General features: G+C 41.5%; 1 protein-coding gene across 9 annotated transcripts in view; it reads right to left on the bottom strand.

Moving 5' to 3' along the window:
• Positions 1-26,688, bottom strand: part of DLGAP1 (DLG associated protein 1) — a 299,603-nt gene that overhangs the window by 259,118 nt on the left and 13,797 nt on the right. The window contains exons 1-2 of one of the 9 annotated variants that reach the window (XM_081205572.1): positions 16,732-16,755; positions 15,637-15,766 (exon numbers count right to left, since the gene is read on the bottom strand). The exons of 5 other annotated variants lie outside the window; for them this stretch is intronic. The gene's annotated coding sequence lies outside the window, so the exon portion shown is untranslated. Of the gene's footprint in view, positions 1-15,631; positions 15,767-16,272; positions 16,534-16,731; positions 16,756-26,688 lie in introns of those variants that run through there. 3 more of the 9 variants (XM_081205570.1, XM_081205571.1, XM_081205569.1) reach the window with 3 other exon arrangements.

Here is a 26,688-nt window from a genome sequence, read left to right as displayed (position 1 = left end):
TTGGTGTTGTTGTCAGGAATACAGCACAACCTGCGTCAAGCAGTTGGGAGTTTGACTCCTTGGTAAATCTGTTTATTCATGCCTTGTTGGGCACATGTCATGCTAATTATACTTTGCCTTGTTATTTGAAAAGAATAAACTTTTTAAAAAGAAAGAAATAACCTTTGCTGATAAGTTTTGTTCCTGGTGCAAATGCATCTTCAAATATAAAAGGGAATAAAGATGTAAAAACTAGGGGTGTCTATCTGCTCTCTGTCTGGGACAAGCAACAATGTGAATCGGGGTGATTTGTGCGCTTTAATGCTCTCTTGAGTTGAAGTTATTGATGCCAATAACTCGTTCCAAAGTCAAATTAGGGTCCTCACAAAGCCTCCTATTGTTTTCTTGCTCTGTTCTTTTCTGACCTTATAGCTCTATGTTTTCCTGCATCTCTGTGAAAACTCTAGGACTGTTGGACCATGGGCTTTGTAACATGTGAAAGTGTTCAAAATGTTGCCAGTGGAGAAGCATGGCAGTGGAAGATTCTACTACACCCTCCCCCCACCCAGCTAAAAAACATTTAATTTTTTTTAAAACCCTATATTGCTCTGATTTAGAAGAGCAACAACGACAACAGGACGTTTTGGTAAGATAATAAATGGGGGAAGTACTACAATCCTCCCTGACATTCCTAGTCCCTATATACCACTTCTTATTGAATATTCTGCTGGGTTTTCTTGCTAACTAGAATGTTTGCAGAATTACAGCTCTAAGGGCTTCTTGCTTGGGAATTGGTTATGCTCACTGTCTTACCCTGCATAGTGGCTGAGGATCCCTACCTCCAAAACACCTTTTCATTATTTTTGTTTAGATCAGGGGTCAGCAAACTTTTTCAGCAGGGGGCCGGTCCACGGTCCCTCAGTTCGGGGGGCCGAACTATATTTTGAAGGGGGGGGAATGAATGAATTCCTGTGCCCCACAAATAACCCAGAGCTGCATTTTAAATAAAAGGACACATTCCGCTCATGTAAAAACACTCTGATTCCCGGACTGTCCGCGGGCCGGATTTAGAAGGTGATTGGGCTGGATCTGGCCCCTGGGCCTTAGTTTGCCTACCCACAGTTTAGATCAAGAGAGCCTTACTGATGCTCTGGCCAAATTCCTGGGACAGAATTCCCCTGGAAATGCTGCTATATGGTGGCATAGTGACATTCTCAGGAGAGTTATTAGAGACTAAAAATGATTGCTTTCAGTCATCTTGAAGTTTTCACAAGGTGGATCTGGGTCAAAGGCATCTTACTGTAATGCAACAGTAAAGATCCTGCAGCATCCTGCAAATGCTTCGAAATATTTCCTTATTTCTGCATAGGCACAAAGCTTCTCCTTTACACCACATGCACCACCACTTTCTGCCATCTTCACTATTGTTATGTTTCCTAAAATGAACACTTAATAGTTTCTTGTTTGTAAAATTGCCCTGCCAGTCAATCCTAAACTGTTCAAGTGAGACCTTGACACCAGTTCACTGGCACTGTGCAAAAAAAAGAAAGGGGAGAATAAAGAACAATCTCCTTTGGGAGGCTGTGGACTCTTCTTCCTTGGAGGTTTTAAAGCAGAGATTGGGTGGCCATGTGTCATGGATGCTTTAGCCAAAATTCCTGCATTGCAGGGGGTTGGACGAGATGACCCTTGGGTCCCTTCTATGATTCTAAGAAAGATGCCTTAAAGAACTATGCTTTTCTCTATAGGAACGGATAGCTGGTAAGACACCCAAAAGCTGAGTTAGCATCTCAGGCAATTGACTGCTATCACACAAGGATTCTCTCCAACTATGGCTTTGAACAGTGATTGGACAGAAGGAACATAGAAAGCTGCTGATGCTACTTCTCTATAATCTTCCATAAATCAAATGTAAACTCTTTACAAGTCATAAGGTGTTAGCAATTTCTACCCAGTATCAAAGAGCTGGCCTGGAATTTATTGACAGTTTAACATAATAAAGCACATGCATATCACACAGTTCTCTCAGTTGTCCAATACTGCATGGATTAGGACTGTGTATGTATGTATATATTTCCAAGTGAAAAATTCAAACCAAATTCAGCTTATGCCCTATTAATTTTCAGAAAGATATGAAACATTTGCAGCTGACACAGATTGCTCTTCAGCTGCCCAACACAGAAGCTAAGACATGGTCATAGAATTTCCAGCTGTTGGCATACCCAGAAATAATATCCAGCAACAATGAAACATCTGGCTAGTCTGTCAGCAACATTAGTTACTGAGAGTTCTGATGACACACATGTCACTATTTGCCACCTTACCTAGCTAGTTTGTTGCTGCATTTTTTTTGAAACAGTGTATCTGCAGTCTTGCCCGAGCTATACAAGTCTATGCAAAACTTTGTATTTACATTCCATGATTCAAATTAAACTGTTCCATTCTCAGGTTCACTTCATTTACATCTGAACTGTGATCCACATATCAGAAAATCAATAAAATGATTTTTTCATATTTTTGAGACCAGGGCGTACAAAAATACAGAATTTCTTTGAACATCACAAAAGTGAATATGGTAAAACAGCATTCTTATGGAAAACACCCCATTTAAGCTTGCTGTGACTATGTGTAAGCAGAATAAGAAGTAGTTGAGGCGTTTAAATTTTTTTTTAGCTTATCATCGATTTTAACAATAATTTGAATGTTATAGCTGTATTTAACTGATATTTGTAGTTTTACTCTTTTCATACACTGCTTTGAAATTTTATTACAATCAAGCATATATAATTTTTTGTGTGAAATATAAATAAGTAAAGCTTACAACAGCTCATGGCAACCCATGACTAAGACATGTGGGAAGGAGGCTTTGTCGGCAAGTAACACCTGTGCTAGGGACGCGGGTGGCGCTGTGTGTAAAACCTCAGCACCTTGGACTTGCCGATCGTATGGTCGGCGGTTCGAATCCCCGCGGCGGGGTGAGCTCCCACTGTTCGGTCCCAGCTCCTGCCAACCTAGCAGTTCGAAAGCACGTCAAAGTGCAAGTAGATAAATAGGTACCGCTTTATAGCGGGAAGGTAAACGGCGTTTCCGTGTGCTGCGCTGGTGCAGGCTCGCCAGAGTAGCTTCGTCACGCTGGCCACGTGACCCGGAAGTGTCTCTGGACAGCGCTGGCCCCCGGCCTCTTAAGCGAGATGGGTGCGCAACCCCAGAGTCGGTCATGACTGGCCTGTACGGGCAGGGGTACCTTTATCTTTACCTTTACCTAACACCTGTGCTGGGCCGAGTTCATACTTCTATACTATTGACAACCAGGAACCAGTTGACCTATGAGATCACCTTACCCCATGTGTGCCCATTTCCACAGCTTTGATAGCAGAATTGGCACTACTACAGGTGCCTCATAGTACCTGTAAGAACTTGATCATATGAGAGCCAAATACTTGAAGAAGTGCTCCTTCCAATAAGTTAAGGTATGCTGTGGGGGCCCTGCTGATAGTTTTGCCATTGCATTAAGCTCATAAAATGGTGACTCGGGTTAGGGCCTTCTCAGTGGTGGTGCTCCAGCTCTGGAATGATCTCGGCCAGGAGATTTGAGTTGGCTTCTAATTGACTAGTTACCGCCAGAGTTTGAAAATGCATCTCTTCAGGAGGTGATATTCTGAAATGATTATGGTTTTAGCAAATTTAATGTTGTGGTTACTACAGTAGTTTGCATTTTTTTGTAATATATGGACATGCTACATGTTGGTCGGTTATTGGAATATATGTTGATGGACAGTCAATAAATACAATTTTAAAAATTAAAATAGTAACTAAATAACTGCAGTCTCCCAAAACTTTATAGATTAAAGCACTTCCAATTTTTAAAATGTAGTTTAAAGAGAGATTATTGCAGCACTTTCCTGATCCATTCCTTTGCCCAAAAGATATGAACAAAGTATTATACAATGCTTTCTGCATTCTCTCCTTAGAAATCTGCCTACCTTGAGGGCCTGCAAGCTGTTACTTCAGTATGCACACATATTCTTCCCTGACCTAAATTGTAAGAGACCAACTTCAACAATCGTTATGTGAAAACTAATTTTAAACACTGAATAGCTCTAGCACACTCTCTAACTAGAATGGCTCTTCAGAAGTAAATCATTACAGATGCATTAGGAAAGCTGCCAGAGTAATAATTACAGAAGTATGAGGTGTCATATCAGCTTCGATGTTATTCTTATTATATACCAGTAACCAGACTGCAGTCTCCATTCTGTTTCATTTTGCAACTCTAGTGGAGAAACACACTTATATTCCTTGCCAAATTTGCAGTCATCAGAATGTCCTTTAGAAATGTACACGCAAGTGGTCATAGAACAAAATATAAAATTGTCGTGGGAATGGGAATTTTTGAAGCAAGGGCTTCGGCAGGTGACTGGCTTCAACTCTTTTGTTTCCCCACCTCCACCCCAAGGCTATTATCTTGACCATCTGATGAAAGTATCTTATTCTGCATTCCAAAATAAGTCAACTCCAACTCAGACATTAAGAATGTCTGGAAGCTACAAGAAACAATAAAATTAGATGTCCCAGTGAGAAAGTGACAGAGACAGTCATTCTCACTGCTATGGAAGAGGAATTTGGTTGGTTGGCTGGAGATGTTTTGTCACTCATCCAGTGTTGTGGTGTAAATTTAATTTGTTGCTGTGGTTTTATTATTTTTAATATTGTTGTTCTAATTAATTAATTAAACGTGTATACGGCCTTCATCCAAAGATCACAGAGTGGCTTGCAACATAAAAACACAAAATGAGAACATGAACCACATAATAAAACAAAAACCAATAACCCTCCCTTCCTACAAACACGTTTAAAAAGCCATAGGATGTTAACCAAACTTGCCAGGTGAGCCTCCCTGGGGAGAGCATTTCATAAACTGGGAGCCACTGCAAGAAAAAGGTCCAGTCTCATGTTTCCGCCCTCTGGACCTCTCATGGAGGAGGCACACAAAGAAGGGCCTCAGATGATGCATTACATAACCTTATGTGGTACCCCATCCTGGAACTGATTTTAATAAAGACTGGAAAACAAATCACCAATACATAAATAGTTGCTGGAAGGGAGTGGGGTGGTTGCGTGGCTATTCCCTCCCCCCCCCCATGGGTGGAATAAATGAAGACAACGGACACAAAGCTTTAGGTTAATGGGCGTAAATGGCCACAACTTTATTGATTACAGGAAAGAAGGGTATTGGCTTTAGGCATTGGCCCCTAACCGACTATTCGGTCTAACCGGGAAGGGTTAAACACCAACAGGGGGAGCCACCCGAGATGCATATCCCTAGGCGCTCCCCGAGGGGTTACCGCTCGGGGGCGCGCTTTAGGCCCTAGCCTCCGTAGGTTTCGGACGAGGCGTCGCCCCTCGGAGTCCTTTAACGAACTACCCTTCAAGCATTGGGGGAGGTGATGGCGTTCCTCCCCCCCCAACCTCATCTGCATGACAGTACCCCGGCCAATGCCTACCGCCAAAACCGAGGGAGTTGTGACGATTTGCTACGAGGTAGGCGAAAAAACCAAGTGGCTCAGAAAACCAGCCAATTAGCCAAATGGAAAAACTCCTACCAGGCCCCTTGTGGCGACCAGCCGAAGCCCATAGCAAGGTCAGTGGCAAAACCTAAAGGGCGGGTGGGTGGGAAACCGCGTCGGCTCCAAGGGTAAAAAGGGGCGAGCCCAGGGCTGCCCTGACCTTAAATGGCCTTTCGAAGGCCCGCCCCTGCCGCCAGCCGATTGGCTGGCGCTACAGGGGATGCTAATTAGGGAATCCCCTGCCTCCCGCGAGGCTGGCGCTAGCCTCGCGGGAGCGAGTGTGGGCAGGGTCGTGATCCCGCAACCCCCCCTCCTCCTGAAGATCGGTAGGGGCATTGCCAGTCTTGCCTTGCATGCTGATGCCTGACACAACAAAAGAAAGAGGAGTACCTGACATGTTTCACTTGTAGCCACTAAGGTTGCTGCACAACATGCCTGGAATTTTATTGTCTAGGACTAGTCTCAGATTACTGAATCATTATTAGTTGTTTCAAGTATCATCTGAATCCACTATACTTACTCCTATGAACCTATCTGGAAATATATGCTAAGGAATCCAACAAAAACATTATCAAAATGCCCTACAAATCAGAAGGTGTTTCTAAAAGGATTACCACCTTGATAAGAAGAGAAGAGAAAATAAGACTTCAACATTTCAGCTGACATGATAGCTCTGACCCTCCCTCTCCAACAGATTACCCACACTGCCACAGCTAGACTCAGATCTATCATGGTAGAAATGTTCAACAATATTAAGTTTAGGGAATACTCATACAATCTTCACTGTTACGAATGCGCAGATCGCGTCCCTTTATTTTATTTTAATTTTTCTGTTACCCTCTCTACAGCATCAGATAACCATTTAACCTCTGTAGAGGTCTCGGATATGTGCTGAGTTTTAAAACAATTAGTGTGCTTATAAGTGTGTTTTCTCACCTTGAAAAAGCCATTTCCCCATCCCATTTGTGTAACAGTTTGTGCATTTAGCTGCTAGTCCTGGAACGGTCAGCACTATTAGAACATTATCTAGTTCCATGTTCGCAGAATAGCGCTGAGAGTGACAAACGTTCCACTCCACCTTTTCAGAAGTCTGAAGAAGTCCCTACACTGCAGGCTATGTATAGTTAAATAATGGATTCATAAAATGTGGTACATTTTCCTCAAAGGTTAACACAATTTCTTCATTTATGCAAAGAGTACACAATACTGTAGAAAGAAACATTTAAAAAACTATGAATGTAATTTATTAACTACATGAAACAACATGAAACAATGATACATGTATTAATAAGCATACAGCATTTGCCTTACTAGCATGATCTGATAAGTTTTCAGACTAATGAGTTATCATTACCAAAACAACATAAATGCAAATTAAGTAGGCAGTGTCCATTGGTAATGACATTTTGCTAATTATGGTTATTATCTATTATGCCTATGTTGTGCATCTGACATATTGTTATGTATGTTTGTACATTTATAGTTTTCATTTTAACTAAAAGAAATGACAAGTTGTATAAAAGCCTCTTGTCAAAGCTGAGGATGAAGCTCATAAGCCTTGCCACTTCTCTATGCAGCCTTGGTACACAGTACTTCAATTTTGCAAAAAATGATGTGCATCCAACTGTACCTAGCTTCCCCCCCCCCCCGAGCAGAATGAATTCCAGGACCCAGCCATCAATAATCTCTCCCCACAAAAGAAATCAAACTGAATAGACTTGGATGCCACCATGAAAGGTCCATAAAATTACTCAACTACGGAGGCAATCTCAAGGTTGGCGCACCCATGAGGCAAGGTGAGGTCACTCGGTGAAGTCTTCAGGCAGCCGAATGCACAGGGGCAGCAGACTCCAAGGAGCACATCGCCTGATCTGCTGCCTCTTTAGCAGCCCCACCACCATAATGCCACAGTGGAAGGAGACGCTACTGGTCCCTTTCCACCCTTGTTCCCAGATTAGCTCTTTATTCCTCCCTCATTCCCGATGTTGATCTTTATTCCCCTCTTGTCCCTGATGTAGATCTTCACTCACCCCTTCTTCCCTGACAGGAAGGTGCCATTTTGGGGCTTGCCAAAAAACAACAACGTGATTTTTCAGTTTACTTGCCAAATATCCAGGACAAAATGCCACCTTCCAGAAATCCCCCCAGACGTTGCTTCCACATTTGAAATCCCAGTAATGTCTGGGAAATCCTGGATGTATGGCAGCCCTACTCAAGTGCCAAAATGTCTTGGGCCAGCCCTGGACAATCCTATACTCAAGATCTGTCCATTGAGGGCATAGGATCTGATGCATCAACACAACTCAGTATATGCTGCTGGCATGAAACTAAGCTAGCAGAACTGCCCAGATATGTTGGCAGAATTACTAAAATGGGATGGAGTCATGTGCAGGAAGTAGGTGGCATAAGAAGGAGCATATTTGTGCCATATGCATAAGGGAAGAAGTGACTCCCTTGCGTCACTGGTGTCAGTGGCTACCAATATGTTTCTAAGTGCTGGTTTTGACCTACAAAGCCCTACACAGCTTAGGTCCAAGCTATATGAAAGACTGTATTCCCTCATACAGCCTGCCTGGGTTTTGAGATATTCTGAGGAGGCCCTTCTCTCAGTTCCGCCATCCTCACAGTGGTGGCTGCTCCTAGACTTTGGAACTCCCTCCCTAGAGAAGCCTGACTGGATCCCATCTTGCTTTCCTTCTACTAGCATGTGAAGATTTTCTTGTTCCAGCGGGCTTTTGGGAACAACCTGCTTTTAATGAAAGGGCTAGTGTTGTGCTGTTTTTATTGTAATTGTTGGTATGGTTTTAATAGATGTTATATACAGTACGTATATAGTTTTGATTTAATATACATATATAGTTTTAATTCTATCAATGTTTAATTGTTTAATTATTATTTTTCTATGTTTTTAGTGGTTCTTACTTTTATCTGTAAGCTGGCTTGATTACAATCAGGGAAAATGGTGGGAAATAAATAAATACATGAATACATAAATATCCATACCTCTTCAATCCATGGTCACAACCCCCGTTAACATTGCACAGTAGGAATTTCTTTCTACTGACTTTAATGGAAATAAAGAAATAAAATAGCTATCTCCGCATTACCAATTGGCCCATCCATAGCACCACAACAGAGCACAGGATATGATGCATTTCAAACCCAATCACAGGATACCACCATCAGTATATGAACCCCACAGATGAAGGCCATAACTCAACACAGGGATATGCCTATTTCTTTGGCCTTGGGTCATGCACACTTAGAGCTCAGAATGGGAAATTAGCAGACAGCCCCACTCCCAAATATTCAGAGCTGATCCCACTCAATCTTTTCACAGGAGATAATACTAATGGTTAAAACCTCTAATATGTTCTTTTTCTTCCTAGCAGCCAGGCTAATAATGATGAGATACTGAAATAATTTGGAGAGTGCTTCTTTGACAAATTGGTGCAATAAAGTATAGCAAATAGCACTTGTGGAAAAACTGACTAATAAAATAAAATAGGAACAGCGTTTAAAGAATAAAGACTATTGCAACTGATTGATACAGCTCTGCGTGAAAAGTTATATGGGTGAAAAGGAAATCAGAAGACTCCCTTTGGTTTGCTTTCCATGCAAATGGTTGTCTGGGGTGAGAACTAAATTATGTTATGCGGATATTATGTTGGAGGATATTGCTTAATCACCATCTTCCGGGTTAGGGTGGGATATTTTATTTGATGTGTAATAATGTTCTTCTAAGTTACAATCTAATAAAAAATCACCAGTCTGGCCATAGCATTCTGCACTAGCTGAAGCTTCCAGACTAGACCCAAGGGCAGCCCCACATAGGAATGTATTGCTTTGAACATTTCTGTTGGACTGACCTATGACAACATTTTATGGTTTATGTATAATGACATAATATATAAGCATAAAAACATTACAGCATATGTTATAGGTTCTTTCTCTGTTATTTATATATTTAAGATATGTGTTCTCCACCATAAAAATAAACCTTCTAATTGATTCAAGACAAGAAACTTGATTAATATAGAATAGTCATAAACAACATAATATAAATAAAATTACAGTAATAAACACAGCCTTTTAAAAGTGAACTTGCCAAAAAGTCCGTACCATCCAAGTACAGCTAGCATCAAAATGCCTTGCTGATTATAACTGAGGTATAAATAATTTTAGTATATATACAATGGTGCTATTTTTTAATACCGAATGTGGGCACAAGGCAGGAGCCAGCTGCTATTCTTCTAATCTCAAGAATACTGTTAACATTTTCTTTCTTCTTTACCTTCTATAAATTGGTAGTGAACTTTGCTAAAGTTGGCTCACCCTGAGTTTTTTTCCATGGCATCAAGTAAGTTCATACATAATGCCAAAGCACACAAATGAATTCCTGTCCTTTTCATACTCTCTTCCTGTCTTCACAAACTTCATTAGTTACCTCCTGCTTCACCACATGCCATTGTTTGTCACCACACTCCATTCATGTGAGATCAGAAATAACTTCAACTTAGGTAATGAGGCTTCTTCATTCTTCCCTCTCCTTGCAGCTCCATATATATCTCAAAATCTGCCCCAGAGGTTTGGAGGATACTTCATAGGGATGATCACATTGTGTGAGAAGAAGTCTGTTCAGGCAGACTTGGATTCTGCTCACTGCATTAATTCCATGCAAAATCAACTCTTACATACTCCATATTTTCCCAAAGTGGACTCTTCACCACTTAGGGATATGAGAAGTACATTACTGCAGTATGTCACTAATTTTCTTTATACTTCACTGACAGTCAAAATTAGTTCTATGTATATATAGTCAAAATTATCACAACATCCAATAATTGATTTGGCTCCACAGTGCAACACTATGAACATCTACTCATAAATAATCCCATTTAGTTCCCTGGGACTTACTTCTAAGTAAGCTTAAAATTTTAGCTGAGGAACTTTCTTATACTGTTTATGGCTACTGGGATTAAGAAAGGGTAGAGCATGAATTCCACACATCATCATCATCATCATTATTATTATTATTATACAAATTGCCTTTTACGTAAGTTTTAAAGTGATTTAGAAACATACAATAAAAACAACTAAAAGCAAGTTTTAAAATAAACACCCAAAGGAGATACATAATACAAAGATATATATAAATATGCATGTATTTTTTTCTAGTTGGAAAAAAAAATCAAGAGAAACAGCTAAATTCAAATCAAATCTTGGTCAACCAACAGTTCAGATTTCCTGTAGGTTAGGGATCATGATACCACACAGGTGCACTTGTGCCTGAAGGACCTTTTCTTGTGTCTCCCCTTATCTAATTAGGCACCCACAACAGTTTCTACAATTTGCAATTGTGGCCATAGGCCCAAAAAGGATAGTGGGCCCTGCTGTCAATAAACCAGTATGACTGGATTGGGTCATGCATAATGTCAACACAGAGCCTGGCATTACATGACCAGCCCTACAACCAGTGCTAACTGTATTCCCTGCAAACTGAATACAATTATAATTGTTCCTAGGAAACATGTTTTAAGCTGTCCTCAACATGCCACTGGGTTGCATCACATTGGCATTGATGTGAAGGGTTTCCTCATTTTGAAACAATGGTTTGAAGTCAACTAGGAAAACCTAGGTAAGAGAAAACACAATTGGCTTTAATACTACATATATAGACTTTCGATGTTCTCAAGCAGATGTGATTCATTATTGGTCATGCGGAGCCATGGGTTCTTTTTTTTTATAGTGCCAGACACTATACCTACAAAACAGCATGACCAGATGACTCATCCAGGGGGGAGACTGGAATGCACTGGAAATGCGCTGGAATGCACTGGACATGTTTCAGTTCTAGCAAGAAGACATCAAGAACTGCACTTACTAATCTTTTCAGGTGGAATCATCAAACTGTGCCCTACATACTGCTTGGAGTAGAATTTTGCAGCAGCCCAAGTTCAAAAAAGGGGCACAACAATATAACCAAACACTTGCACCAAACATGTACAACTTTGCCATCACCTATGTGGTCAATCTTTTTGCATTGGTTTCTTCTGCCTGCACACTGTAGCTATTTGTTTGTTTAAAGCTTGATTTGTGTTTATAATAGAATCATAGAATCATGGAATTGTGGAGATGGAAGGGACACGGGCCATCTAGCCCAAATCCCTGCAACGCAAGAATCTTTTGCTCAACGTTGGGCTTGAACCCATGACCCTGAAATGAAGAGTCTCAAGCTCTACTGACTGAGCTATTGCAATACATTCAATAATACTTATTTTAGTTAACGTACATTAAAACTGGGTCAATCCACCTTGCCCCCAGGAGGCATATAAATATTTGTATTTGGTCACATCATCATAATTGTCCTATAGTGGTGACAACCAGAGTTAACTGTGAAGTAATCAGGAAGTACCCTGAGCTCAGCAGCATCCTATTAAATCAATTGGGATACCTCCATACTGCCTCTCCAAACACATATAAATATCTCCAATAATAATAACAACAATTTATTAGTTGCCTAGTACCAAAGAACTCTAGGAAACTTGCATACACATATGTGTGTTTTTAAAAATAAATAAATAAATAAACCCACCAAATGTGCATACAGGAATAAGTATGATCATAATCCCTCAAAAGCCTGGGATAAAGGGTATGTCTTGACTTGTCTTCGTAAGGATGTTAGTGTCGGAGCCAGGTAGACATTATTGCAAAAAACATTCCACAGCGAGAAAAGCCCTCTTCCTTGTTACCACCCTCTGGAGAAAAGTAACAGATGAGCGCCATAGTGTGTAGAGTAGGCCATTTATAATAATTATATAATGGTGATAGTGCTACATGTATTTTAAAATGAATGATAAATATTTCCAATACATTACAACTTCAGTGCTCCTGTTTACACCATCTCTTTCTTGACAGATAAAACACCACAGAATATGCCCTTTATAAGAGGACTGCACTTTCAGATGAACTTTCCAGATATATTGCTGGATTTTGAGAAAGTGAATTAAAATGAGAACAGGCGACCGAAAAGAATCAGGCCTTGTACAACCATCCCAGAGCCCTGCAATCAAGGTGTAGAACAGGCGACCGAAAAGTATCAGGCCTTGTACAACCGTCCCAGAGCCCTGCAATCAAGGTGTAGGCCATAAAATGCTGTTTCTGCGAAGGACAATACTTCAAGGGCCACTTCTCCCATATGAACCGACCTGGACCCTGCAATCATCCAGTAGTAGATAGGTAGCCGTGTTGGTCTGCCATAGTCAAAATAAAAAAATTCCTTCCAGTAGCACCTTAAAGACCAACTAAGTTAGTTCTTGGTATGAGCTTTCGTGTGCATGCACACTTCTTCAGATACCACTTCTTCAGATACTTCAGATATCTGAAGAAGTGTGCATGCACACGAAAGCTCATACCAAGAACTAACTTAGTTGGTCTTTAAGGTGCTACTGGAAGGAATTTTTTTATCCTGCAATCATCATCTGAGATGCTTCTTTGTGTGCTCCTCCACAAGAGGGTAGCTACATTTTCTGCAGTGGCTCCCTGTTTGTGGAATGCTCTCCCCAGGAAAGCTCGCCTAGTGTCTTCATTACATTTCTTTAGGCACCAGGTGAAAATATTCCTCTCAACCAGATCTTTGGCTGATTAAACAATCTATGACCTTTTAAATGGGTTTTTTTTGGGGTGGGGGGAGATATTTTTATTATTATTATGTTATGCACTTTGTGTTTTATGTTGTAAACTGCCCTGGGATCTACAGATAAAGAGCGATATAAAAATTTAAAAAATAATATCACAAGCTCTCGCAGGAGCCTACCACCCCATTCTGTTTATTTATTAATTTATTCACAATCAATGCAACGTGGAAATCAGTTAAGTAAAATACGCGTAAGCGGCAATCAACCTGAATAACTGAATTTATACTCAGGGCTTGCTCCAGAATTTAAATTCAATATACTGTGCATAAAATACACGTAACAAAGGGATCTGTAATATTTCTGAGAGATATTAATCTATTGTGTGTGTTTCTTACCACTATTCCAAATATTAAATACTTACTGGCGCTAATATCAAAAGCTTATTAATACTACTAGTGCCAGGGCCGATTATTTTTATGACAGTTGAACAAGGTTGACATATAATGGTGATCACAAGCTGATAATTCTCAGCTTATTGACTATAATAAGCTGCTGGGACAATTGCCATGACAAAAGAGACCCATCAAAGCAGCCTAAATTTATTTCACTGGTCCATTAGTGCTGTAGTCCAAAATTTGGAGTCCAGCTGTCCTACACACTGCACCACAGAAACACACACACAAATTCAATCTGCTTTATGAAGCTAAACATATAAAAATATAGGTAACTTTCACTCATCATGTGTTGTAGTAAGATTACTAAAGGGGTGTCTAAAGATTCTCCCCCCTTCATATATACTCTCGTGTGATATTGTGGAAGAAGCTTGCAGTGTTAGGAATCAATCAATGCTTGCTGATCTTAACACATAATTTATATTCCTTTAACATCTGTCAAATCAAACACAATGCCAAAGGTCACCTCTCTTCTAACATCCTTAATACGAAAGGTGTAAAACAAGGGTGTAGTCTTGCCCCCCTTTTTTATTTTTATCAGATCTTCCAGAGCACATAAAAAAAAAGAATCACATGCCCCCAAAATCAAACAGAAACAGAAAAGCATTAAAACAGCAGGGTAGAGGGGGAGAACCGCACAGTTTGGCTTAAATAAATTGCAAATAAATCCAACCAAATACCAGAAGGCAGAAATCCTCTTCTGACTTGCTAATTAAAATTATTAAGTGTCCAAACACATACCCATTAAGTTACTTTAGAGCCTGGAACTAAAGACCTAGTTTTAAGAACTACTTACTCGTATCTACTAAAATATTTTTTATCACAATCAGTATTTAAAATGTATTCTAAAAAAACTGCCATCTCATGAACAAACACCATTATAACATTCAAATGACAGAGGTTTTTTTTAAAAGTTCTATGTTTGTTAAATGACTAAGGCTACAACTAGGAGTAGGGAGAAGTTTGTCCACTCCGTATTTGGGAGCAAAATGTTCTGATTTACACCTCCTGGACTGCGGTACCCTATGTGGTACTGTCCAGATGTTGATGGACTACAACTCCCACCAACCCTGACCATTGGTCATGCTGGCTGGAGTTGGAATCCAACAATATCTGGAGAGCAACATGTTGGCTACTACTGTTCTGTACCACACTGTGAAATGGAATGAAGGAGTACAAATTTTAGTCCACACTTCCTCATAGTGCAACTTACAGATTAATGAGGTAGCCTGAGAGCTACCTTTTACTTCATTTTAATTCTTAAACATGGTGCACATGGAAGCAACAGTACCAGCAGAAGTCAACTCACATGCAAACCATTCTACATCAATTTTGCACATAGACAGTGGCTGCTTCCCAGCATATGTGTACATAATAAAATCGGGGTGGCTTATGCCTTGGAGGGGGCCCTGAGCAAAATGCCCACTGGTGAGCTTCTATTCTGTCAAGTGAGTCCTGATAAGCTTACCTGGAAGTGGCAGGTAGTAGCACTTTGTCTCTGGTTGCAAATGTCGCAAACAGTAATTTGCATGACATAGCACTGCTCAGAACAGTGAGCCATATTTTTTATAAAGGGGAGCCCAGAGCAGGCATTAGTGGTGGATCTGAGGGCACCCACAGTTGCCTAAATATACCACATGCCAATACCTATCCTGCATAAAGCTACACACTTATATGAACTTTACATATAACAAACTACATGTACAGTGGTACCTCGGGTCACATATGCTTCAGGTTACATACGCTTCAGCTTACAGACTCCGCTAACCCAGAAACAGTACCTGGGGTTAAGAACTTTGCTTCAGGATGAGAACAGAAATTGTGCTCTGGCGGCGTGGCAGCAGCAGGAGGCCCCATTAGCTAAAGTGGTACTTCAGGTTAAGAACAGTTTCAGGTTAAGAACGGACCTCCGGAACAAATTAAGTACTTAACCCGAGGTACCACTGTATTCTATATAGAGAAATGTTATTCATTTAGGAATTCCTTGGATGCAAACCTTACAAGATTTCATAAACGATGGTATTCCTTGAAAGCAGAAGTTGAGAATGTGAACAATAGTTTCCTCACAGGAAATTCACCAGGTCATTCCATTGTTGCAATCCTAGGCACACTGACTAAGGAATAGGTTCCACTAAAGTCAAAGAGACACACTTCTGAGTAAACATGCTCAGGGATGCAAAAAAGACATTAAAGTCCACAATTAGCATCTTCACTTAACTCTTTTCTTACTCTGTTGTATGAGATGCAATGATTTCACTACTCCATGAGCCAGGAACAGAGAAATAGGAAAATGCATATAAGCTTACTCACTGAAAACTAAAATGCCTAGTGAAATTAAAATACTTGACTCTAAATGGGAAAATGATATCCCAGTCAACATAAATCAGAGTAGCTTGACTGCATGCTAAAATTTTCCAGATATTATTAGGAGCAAGTGAGTGGCATCACCCATTTTACAAAGACAAAGGAAAAAATAAGCATATTAGGAGATACTAGGTTCCAACTAAGTGTAATTAAAGTGGCGAGCCATTTCCAGCAGCATCGTGATGTTTCTATAAAACATGGTATCTCAAGAAGTATCTATAACATAATTATATCACTTCAATTTAAGCAGATATCTTCATTTACTTTTAGTACCTGCAGTAGAGGCAAACACAATAAAGCCGTTTAGCAACTATTACAGGGAAGATAAAGGAAACTGCCAGTCTATAGCTCCATTGGGAAAGCAAGTCAATCATGGAGGACAATAGGCTGAAAATGCTTGAAGCATTCCTGCTCAGATCTCTTCCCCTCCCACTTACAGAAATAATTATCTGCCGTATTCAACTTTCTTTCATTAATGCTTTGGAAAAAAGAAAAAACCTGAACACCTACTCATCACATCTTCAAAAGATAAACAAGAAAATGGATTCCAACTGTTTAGAACAGTTTTAAATTTAAAATTCCAAAGGTAATTTTAAAAAACAGACTGAATATAAATAAAAGCTTTCATAGGACAATTTTATGTTAAGGGGAGGGGATTTAAATCTCTATCCTTTTTTAATTATTCAGGATTCGTAATCCTATATTGGGAAACTGAACTCAACAGGATTATACCATGTATATTATCAGTGTAGGTATACAGGAGGTGTCTTATCCCAAGTCAGGCTTTAGGGTATATTCTAGAAATGGCCAGGGATTGCAAAAGTTGTAGTTCAACAGCATCATGGGATCCAAGGTTGAACAACAGAGTTCTAGAACATTCAACTATAAAAAGCATGATTTGATACAATAATGTAGAAATCCTATAGCAGGATCTGCTGGGGGTGATCTGCAGCTGAGCTGGAAGGTTCTTGGTGCAGCTGGGCTAAACTGGGCTTACATCTCTCACCCTCAATTCAGCATTATCTCCCCCAGCTCAGCTCAGTTAGGACCCAGCTGGGTGACTTGAGCCCAGTGGATCTTGAACAGGTGTAAGCCATGAAAAGGGGGTGTTTTTTGGGGGGGGGACAAGGAAGCGGCAGGACTGGGGGTGGGGGGCTTCAGCTGGATCATAAACTCCTCATCTCAGTCTGGCAATCCAGTACATCAAGCTGGCAAAAAGGCTGGTGTAACTCAAACATTTTAAAGGCTTGTTTTCCATCTGCCAGGCCTAGGCTGGATCAGTCAGTGACAGCTCCCCTGCTTCATGGGCTTTGGATCTGGTGTAACTTTAAGCTGACTTAATTTACACCAGCTTCTTTTACACTAGCTGCTTGTGTATAGCAGTGTTTCCCAACCGGTGTTCCGTGGCACACTAGTGTGCCGCCAGACGTTGCCTGGTGTGCCGTGGGAGGGAGGCGGGTGAGTCGGGCGGCGAGAGGCAGGGCGGCGGCGGCGAGGAGAGGCCGCCCAGCGCGGGGCTCTCGCCGTCTGCCTGCCTGGCTGCCTGCCTGACGCGCAAACCCCCGGCGCAGGCGCCCCGCTTGTTGACACGGGAGGGGAGGGGGGAGAGGAAACCCTGCTGGTGCCGCTGCTCCTCGGCGGCGGCTCCTCCTCTCAGCCCGCCCTGCCTATATTTGCGCCAATCCCCGCCCACTAAAGCATTCGCGCCTCCCAATGGGAAGCCTTGCCTGGCAGCGGGCGCTGCTGCCTGAGAGTTCTGAAGCCACGCCCACTTTCCCAAAGACTGGCGGTTCTGAGGGATCCAGGGCAGGGCCGGCGCGCGCTTGCGCTTCTTGCTGCCCGGGCGCTTGCTCTAATCCCGCCTTCCCTGGGAGGGAGGGACGGCGGTGGCCGCGAGCGTCCGGGGTGGGGCGCGCGCTGGCTCTCCCTGGTGGCCCCCGTGCCTGGCGTTCTATCATTGCGCTTCCTCTCTCTTTCCCCACCCATCCTCCACGTGCTGCTCTCTAACCCGGAGTTAGAAGCGAATTAGAACACGCCCCCCGTGTGTGGTGTTTTTTTTTTGCTGCTCCTCTTTTTTTAGGGCTTTTTGGCGGCTTTTGGGACGGCGTCGAGGGGTGGCGCCCATGCTCCTTGTGCGCCCGCCCCGGAGGCTCGCCCGCGCGGTAGTGCTAGAGGAGGAGAGAGGTGGGCATGGCGGCTGTTTTGCGGCTGTTGCTGCAGGACGAAGTGGCAGCCAGCGCTGTCGTGCGGTGGCTGAAGGCGAGCCAGAGCCCCTGCGCCGTGGAGGTAAAACGCGCAGCGCCACCCTTGCTTCACCCAGCCCTCGGTTCGAGCGGGAAGTATCCGGGAAAACGGAGTTGATGCCGGCCTTCAAAACTCTGCGCTCCAAAAGGGAGGCGGGAGGAAAAAAAAACAGGTCGACCACTTGAGGTTTCCTCCTCTGGCGGGATGCTAAGTGGGAAGCTGCAGCCTTCAGGCCTGCGCTATGTGAACTCCTGAAGGGCTCTTGCGGTAGCTTTTCGGGAGCCCAGGTGTATATATGTGCCCCCCTGAGAGAGCCCTTCACTGAACCTGAGAACCCTGCTGTGGAGTTGGTGGGACTGAGTTGCTGTGCGCCCTTACGAATCCTTCCCAAATGCAGCTTTAATGATTCAGAAACAAGACCTACAGAATTCGTTGGAAGTTACTATTTTTTTATTTTTTTTTACATAAGTAAAAAGTGACCTTTCCCCATCTGGCATGGTGGTGTGCCTCGAGATTTTTTTCATGAAACAAGTGTGCCTTTGCCCAAAAAAGGTTGGGAAACACTGGTGTATAGAATTGATCCCTTCCACATCTTGACTAAGCAAAAGGGTTAACACTGCGAACATTGCAACAATCAAGAGCTGGTTTATGGCTGACCAAAACAATACTGGGATTTCAAAATAAAGAGAGCACTTATGGGGGGGGGGCGCTCTTTGAACAAATTAGATTAAGGGTTGGGGATCTCTTGTCCATGGGTGTAATTAGGCATGACAGTGTTCCCCAAACCACCCACACCTGACATCATATGTGATGTCAAACATGTGGCAGGTAAGGACATGGTGCCAAAGGAACAAATGGGAACTCAGAGTGAGTTCCTGATTGATCCTTAGCAAAGGACTCACTGACAGTAAGACTCATTGGCACTAATGGCATTGGGTACAGTTTTGAGTCACCACACACGTGTGAAATAGCAGGCAACTGAAACACCCCATCCTGCCCCCGTTCCACCCTTTTAGTGACAACTTTTATGACATTTATGGGTCACTTCCAGGTTTGCGCGCATATTTGTCATGCCTAAAACGGAGGTTGAGTGTAGTTCAGCCAAATGCAGCCAAGAAGCCATTTTATATTTGTTGTTTTATTTGGGAGTTGCTCTTATAGACTCTTCTATTTTGGAGAGGAAGGGAAAGTATTTATATATGTAATAAAATTTTGGTTTTGGATTCAAAACTGTGAGTTTCGGCTATGTGCTAGATAACAACTCTGAAGACAGAATGGGTATCTAAGGAAGAAAGACTAGCAATGTTGTTGTAAGAATGGCTTGCACTTTTCTTCTTCCACCCACAGATTTCAGTAGACGTAATGAATTTCAGACAAGATAATATGCTGTTAGAATGAGAGCAGGAAAAGACCCTGGAAAAAAATAGCACCAGGAAACATTAGTAATTTGACACAACTAGGGCAATATTTTAAGTACTTAAAGCATCATTTTGGCCTTTCCCCCTTGCTCTCCCATCCCCATACATTTTACATCACTGGAGAGCGACCTTCCTCAGTAACACTTCAATATTTGATGCCCACTATAAGAAGTACCAGGGACGCAGGTGGCACTGTGGGTTAAACCACAGAGGATAGGACTTGCCGATCAGAAGGTCGGCGGTTCGAATCCCCGCAACAGGGTGAGCTCCTGTCGCTCGGTCCCTGCTCCTGCCAACCTAGCAGTTCGAAAGCACATAAAAGTGCAAGTAAATAGGTGAGAAGGTAAACGGCGTTTCAGTGTGCTGCTCTGGTTCACCAGAAGCGGCTTAGTCATGCTGGTCACATGACCTGGAAGCTGTCTGCGGACAAACGCCGGCTCCCTCGGCCAATAAAGCGAGATGAGCGCCGCAACCCCAGAGTCAGTCTCAACTGGACCTAATGGTCAGGGGTCCCTTTACCTTTACCTTTATAAGAAGTACCACTTGAACATTTTTATTCTTTAAGTGCTTAAGTGCTTTAAGTGTATAATGAATGCTACTGCATGAATACTAACATCTCATATTTTAATATTTCCTAGAAAAAGCAATATGACAAGCCATTTTATCTCAACTTTACATGCTCAAAAGGTGAACAATATAGCAATCTGGAACAATGATACTTAATGAGATCACAGGAGTATGTGACAAGACTGCTTTCATTTAGTTTCTTAGGAGACAATACAGTACTAAGTTTTCCTGAACATGTGCTCCATTCAGCTACATCAAATTATTTTGTTGTTGTTGTTATACATGATTACATTTGATTGTCTTTTCCTCTGATTACATCTGTTTTCTGTTTTAACTGCTAATAGGTCATGAATGTGAACTAATGTCCTCCTACAAGATGACATTCCTACAGAATTACACTGAAGCTATATTATTAATTACATTTATATTCCCACCTTTCCTCCCAAAGAAGCTCATATTGAGAGTTCTGTTGCAAGACTGCTTTATTCAAAAGAAGGATTTCTGTCAGAAAAACTGGAAGTTAGTGATTAGTCTACAAAAGGGGGGAAAGCTTTTGCCAATACACTTTTCTTTCCACAAACAATGGGAAGCTGTGGCCACAGACCCTCTAGAGACCCAATTGAAGCATATGCAGGTAATAAACAACTGTTATAAAAGCCTCTAAAAATGACCCCCTAATTCAAGCACAGAGCATTTCTGAACTGCTGCTGCATTATTCATACTAGAGTTAATATGGAGAGTAGTCTTTCATAATACCAAATGATTAGTAAATGAATGTGTGTTATTATCTACTACATTTCTGTACCACTTCTACTTGACTTGCTTTGTGATATATGCCTCCCTTTGCACTTATCACTTAGGGTGGAAACCTGACTGTCCCATATTGCTTTGCTTCCGGGTAGATGTGTTTTGGGTACTTGTCTCTAACGAATACATTAATATCAAATTCTGCACTGCTAATAGGCAAAATACACTCTTGGATAGCATTTAAGTCAGCATTCCTCAAAGAGATTGCAGGGTTAGTTCTTCTTATTACAAGTAAAACACTGCTGTGAATCAAAGTAAACAAAACAAAACAAGTCCTCAAGTAAGGACTTGCTTCTAAGCAAGAACAGCAGAATGGAGTCTTCCCCAAGCCACCATTGTCAGCTCCTACGAGTACATCTATTAGTACATACTAATGTTATATGTAAATCATGTATATGAACAGCCTTCCCAAAGAGCTAAATTCTTATGCCAAATTAAACTAATGAAGTAATAACAGCACTAGCCCTCTTAGACCAGCACTAGCCCTCTTAGGGCATTCTGTTTCTGTGTATAGCAAACCCATGAGGAAGGGACTATGGGGACACGTGATCTGGCTCTGTCAACACACCTGTCACCAGTAGCAGTCAGCAGGGCAGGGCAGCAGTGCTTACCTGACATGCCATCACTGGAAACACTGTAGCTTAATGGAAATGGGAGTGGGGAGGCAATAGCAAGATTGATGCTGTATAAACACACCATTGTGAGCACCAAATTGACTCTACCAATGCCAACCTACCCCTCTTCCTCCCAGTAAGCTGCAGAGACACTGGCATTAGGAGGTCAAGTAAGCACCACTGCTCAGCCTTGCAAACAGTTATTGCCTGTCATCCGTTACAAGTTGGGAATTCAAACATGTGAAGAGTCTCCCATACTCAAGAATGCCTCCAACATATATACATATAAAAGACCACACACATTTAATAATGTTTAAAAAGGTCTTTAACACATTTAGAAACCTGATTTCCCACCAGTCCAGTAGGACCTCTGCTTCATAAGTTTGCCTTACTACTTATGAAGGGGGATAAGAGTGGTGGTGAATGCCTTGCATATTTGTAGGACGCAGAATCAGAATACCTAAAGAGGGCTACTGTAACTTCTTAGCTGCCCCTTGGCTGACATCAGACTGGGTGAGAAATAAACTGAAGAATAATTCCCAAAGAATCAGGAAATAACATACTTCTGAACTAATCCAGATTTGCTTATTTCCCCCCCCCCCCAACTGCAGCCTTTGAATGCAGCTCCTATGGAAAATTGAGAAAAGCAACTATCTTCATCCATTTACATAGGGAATGATTTCAAAGACTATATCTCACAGGCAAAAGGTCATCTTTTGTGTGTAATCCTCACATGGAAATGGTCTCGCAGTGGGAGTGGGAATTTGTGCCCCAACAGCAGTTTTTACAGATACACCCCTTCAAAGTAGGGAATAAAGTCTTATCTAGCTTTGATTTTAATCAGAGATGGGTGTGAATCAGAGATGCTATTTCACACATACATGTATTCACTTGATTGAGTGTGCGAACTAACCTCCAACAAGAAGACCGTAAGAAGATGCTGCGGAATCAGGCCAAAGGCCCATCTAGTCCCAGCATCCTGTTTGCACAGTGTTCTCCCCACCTGTGACTCCCAACGACTGGCATTCAGAGGCATACTGCCTCCAAGAAAATCCTTAATAAAATATATATTTTTTTTAAAAAAGAACATAGCCATTGTTTTGTAGCTCTTAGCCATGGATGGACTTGTCCTTCATGCATTGGCGAGGGTCTTTACTAAGATCTTCAATAAGTCCTTACACCAGTCTATTGTCCCACCCTGCCTGAAGTCGTCAACTATTGTCCCTCTGCCTAAAAAATCCACAATCAGTAGTTTGAATGACTATAGACCAGTTGCACTGACTCCAATCATCATGAAGTGTTTTGAGAAACTGGTGCGCCGTCACATTATTTCCTGTCTTCCATCAACTTTTGACAACTACCAGTTTGCATACAGAGCAAATAGATCCACAGAAGACGCCATCAATACCACTCTCCATGCTGCTCTGTCCCATCTGGAGCAGCCGGGGAGTTATGTGAGGCTGCTGTTTGTGGATTTTAGCTCTGCTTTTAACACTATCCTCCCCCATAGACTGGTGTCCAAGCTAGAGGCGATTGGACTCTCCAACTCCACCTGTCTCTGGGTTTTGGATTTTTTGTCAGAACGTTCTCAGAGGGTTAGAGTAGGGTCACACATGTCCACAGCCCTTAGCCTTAACACCGGCTCACCACAGGGTTGTGTGTTGAGTCCCCTGCTCTACACTCTCTATACGTATGACTGTACAGCCTTCTATTCCAGCAACAAAATCATCAAGTTTGCTGATGACACTACGGTGGTGGGGCTCATTTCAGGAGGGGATGAGTCCGCCTATCGGGACGAGGTGGAGCGGCTCTGTGTTTGGTGTGGAGAGAACAATCTGGCTCTTAATACGGCTAAGACCAAGGAATTGGTGGTGGATTACAGGGAAAAAAAGGCGGACATTCAGCCCTTGTATATCAACGGGGAACGGGTGGAGAGGGTGGCGGAATTCAGGTTTTTGGGAGTAGCTATCGATCAGGGCATGACTTGGAGCGCACATACCACTGCTCTGGTGAAGAAGGCCCAGCAGAGAATTTATTTCCTCAGACTTTTAAAGAAGAACAATCTGAGTGAGAGACTGCTGGTGTGCTTCTACCGAGGCTCCATAGAGAGCATTCTTACATACTGTATTTGTGCTTGGTTCTCCGGTTGTACAGCTAGGGAGAGGAAGGTGCTCCAGAAGGTCATAACCACAGCCCAAAGGATTATTGGTCATCCTCTCCCATCTTTGGAAGAACTGTACGGTTCCCGTTGTCTTAGGAAGGCAAATAACATCCTGCAGGATTCATCTCACCCGGGACACGGTCTGTTTGCACTACTGCCTTCTGGCAGGAGATATAGAAACATCAAGTCAAAGACAAATAGACTGAAAAACAGTTTCTATCCAAGAGCTGTGGCCTTTTTGAATGCTGTAACTCGATAGTGTGACCTGGGAGTTTGATGGGTGTGGTGTGGGTGTGGCTGGAATGTGGTTTGTTTGGTTGTTGTTGTTGTTTTGCTTTTGATGTTTTAAGGGATGGCATCCAATTTCGTTGCACTTTGTACAATGTTGCACTTGTGTAATGACAATAAAGAATCTATTCTATTCTATTCTATTCTATTCTATTCATTGGTCTAATTCTCTTTCAAAGCCACCCAAGTTGGTGGCCATCGCTGTTTCTGGTGAGAGTGAATTTTATAGTTTAACTATATGCTGTCTGAAGCACTACTTCCTTTTATCTGTCCTGAAACTTCTAATGGTCAGTTTCATTGGATGTCTCAAGTTCTAGTAACATGAGGGGTGAGGGGAGATCACTATCCACTTTCTCCACAACATGAATAGTTTTATACACCTTTATCATTACATTACTTGCCTTTTCTTTAAACCAAGGAACACTAAATATAATAATAAATATTTTAACCTTCCTCATTTGCTCCATCCCCTTGATCATTTTGGTTGCCCTTTTCTGAACCTCTTCCAGCTGTATGAAATCCTTTTTTAAATGAGGTGACCAAAACTGTACACAGTATTCCAAGTGTTGTTGCATTGTATTACTTAGAAACATAGAACTGCAAAGTTGGCAAGGGCATATAATTTTTCTTTCTTTAATCTGCAGTGGCTCATTCACACAGTAAGCAATCATTTGATACTGATATGTGAACAAAGCTTTATGCATTTGTTGCTTTGATAATTTTTAATTGTTTGTTTTGCCTTGAGACCTTTTGTTTAGAAGGAAATAAACTAATAATGAGTTTCCAAAATATTGTGCACTCAACAAACCCTCCATTCCCAACGCACTTTCCCAAAATACTGACTAGATTTTTTTTTGTTACATAGCAACAAGAACTCCAATATACAGGAATTATGTTCCATATTAGGTTTCTATTTCCAAAATACCAAAGCTTCCCGAAGTCCAAATGTTCGGACACAAATATTAATGAAAGCAAAACCAAGTTCATTTAAAAATAGGCTTTAGGCATTGTTGCTACTAGAATCTATTCTCTTGGTGCTATTTCACATAAATCATTAGACTTCCATTAAAACAGAATTTGAGAGTGTGGCTTCAAATTTCCCCCAGCTGCTCCAGAACAGTAATCATTAAGCTCTTTGGGAGTGGTGCATACATATCTGAGAGCAGAAGAGAGCGCTAAGAGTATAGAATTTCACAGCAAAAAAATAATAATAAACTAGAACAGCTCAAAACACTTGTTCATTATTATTAATTTCTGTTTATTCTAATAAGAGCCAGGGAACTGAAAGGGTCATTAAAATTAAAGATTAAGATAACTGAATTATTTACTTATGGTTTTATATGGAATTGCATATTTAGAGCTGATGTTTAAATAACAGCCTTTCTAACAAAATGTGCGCTACTCTAATTCATTCAGCTACTGTCACAATTAAATTGCATTATTGTGCTTAGGTTCAAGTGCCTTTAAAACCATTTCATAATGAGCAACATTCAGTGTGCTGCTAGGAGGGCAGGTTTTGGGGTGGGAGGGCAGGTAATCACAGTCCAAAGAGCTATTTTAGGTGCATCTGAATACTTGCATAAAAGTTAGCCACATGACTTCTAACAAGCAGATATCAGTGCACAATCAGCTTTTCCTATGTGCCAGCTTTTTTTGAAAGAAAGAGATGCAAAGCCCGGTTCAGTGTATCTTGAGCCAGTCTCTCACTTATATGCTGATTAGTGGCCTCCAACTAAGTTCTATTCAGAATACACCCAATTAAATCTATGCATATAAGTTTTTCATGTCCACTGATTTCAGCTGCTCTACTCTAAGTACATTGGATGTTGGATACAATTCTAAATATTGTGCCTCACTCTATAATAGCATGCACCTATGCCCAACTGTTTCACTTCTTTTCTATGCTGCATATAGTAGCAGAACCTGCCAGGTCATCCCAATGGTAGACAGCATTTATCCCAATGTTGCAAAGTTGAAACGGCTAAGCCACATGAGACAACAGAAAAGGAAGAAATCAGTGAGAATAAACATTTTGAAGACAGTATGTGACATTTAGAACTATGAAGGCAGCTTTTAGAAGAATGAGTCTGACATTTGAGGAAATTAACAGGATTGATAAAACCATGTTCTAGGACTCTTTATCTACTAATGAAGTTCTTGGGAGCTCTTTAAAAAAAACCTTCCAGGAGTATCAAGAGGATTCAAGATAAGCATATTCCCCAAGCCCAACGTGGATGGGATTGACCATTACTAGCAAGAGAGAGCACTCAGAAAAAATATTTCCTTTTTTCACCCAACTCAAATTATTTTTATTATTTTTCCAAATTATTACAATTCAAACCAAATAAATAATTTAATACAATTTCTTAAAATCAGGTTTCCGGTTTCTGTTCCAAACATATGATCACCACCATTTCCTTGCATAGTCACACAATTTCTTATTTAGAGTCCACTTGATATCCTTTACTTGCTGTTTAACCATTCTTCCAGCTGGCCGCTTTTTTCATCTTACAAACAGCACCTCCGCTACATCTTTAAATAATATTCTATTTAACGTGTGTAGTCCTTCATATACATTGTTGTTCCGGAC

The sequence above is a fragment of the Podarcis bocagei genome (assembly GCF_964188305.1).
Source record: "Podarcis bocagei genome assembly, chromosome: 8".
In the NCBI taxonomy this organism is placed as follows: Eukaryota; Metazoa; Chordata; class Lepidosauria; order Squamata; family Lacertidae; genus Podarcis; species Podarcis bocagei.
This window is presented reverse-complemented; position numbering and strand designations above follow the sequence as displayed.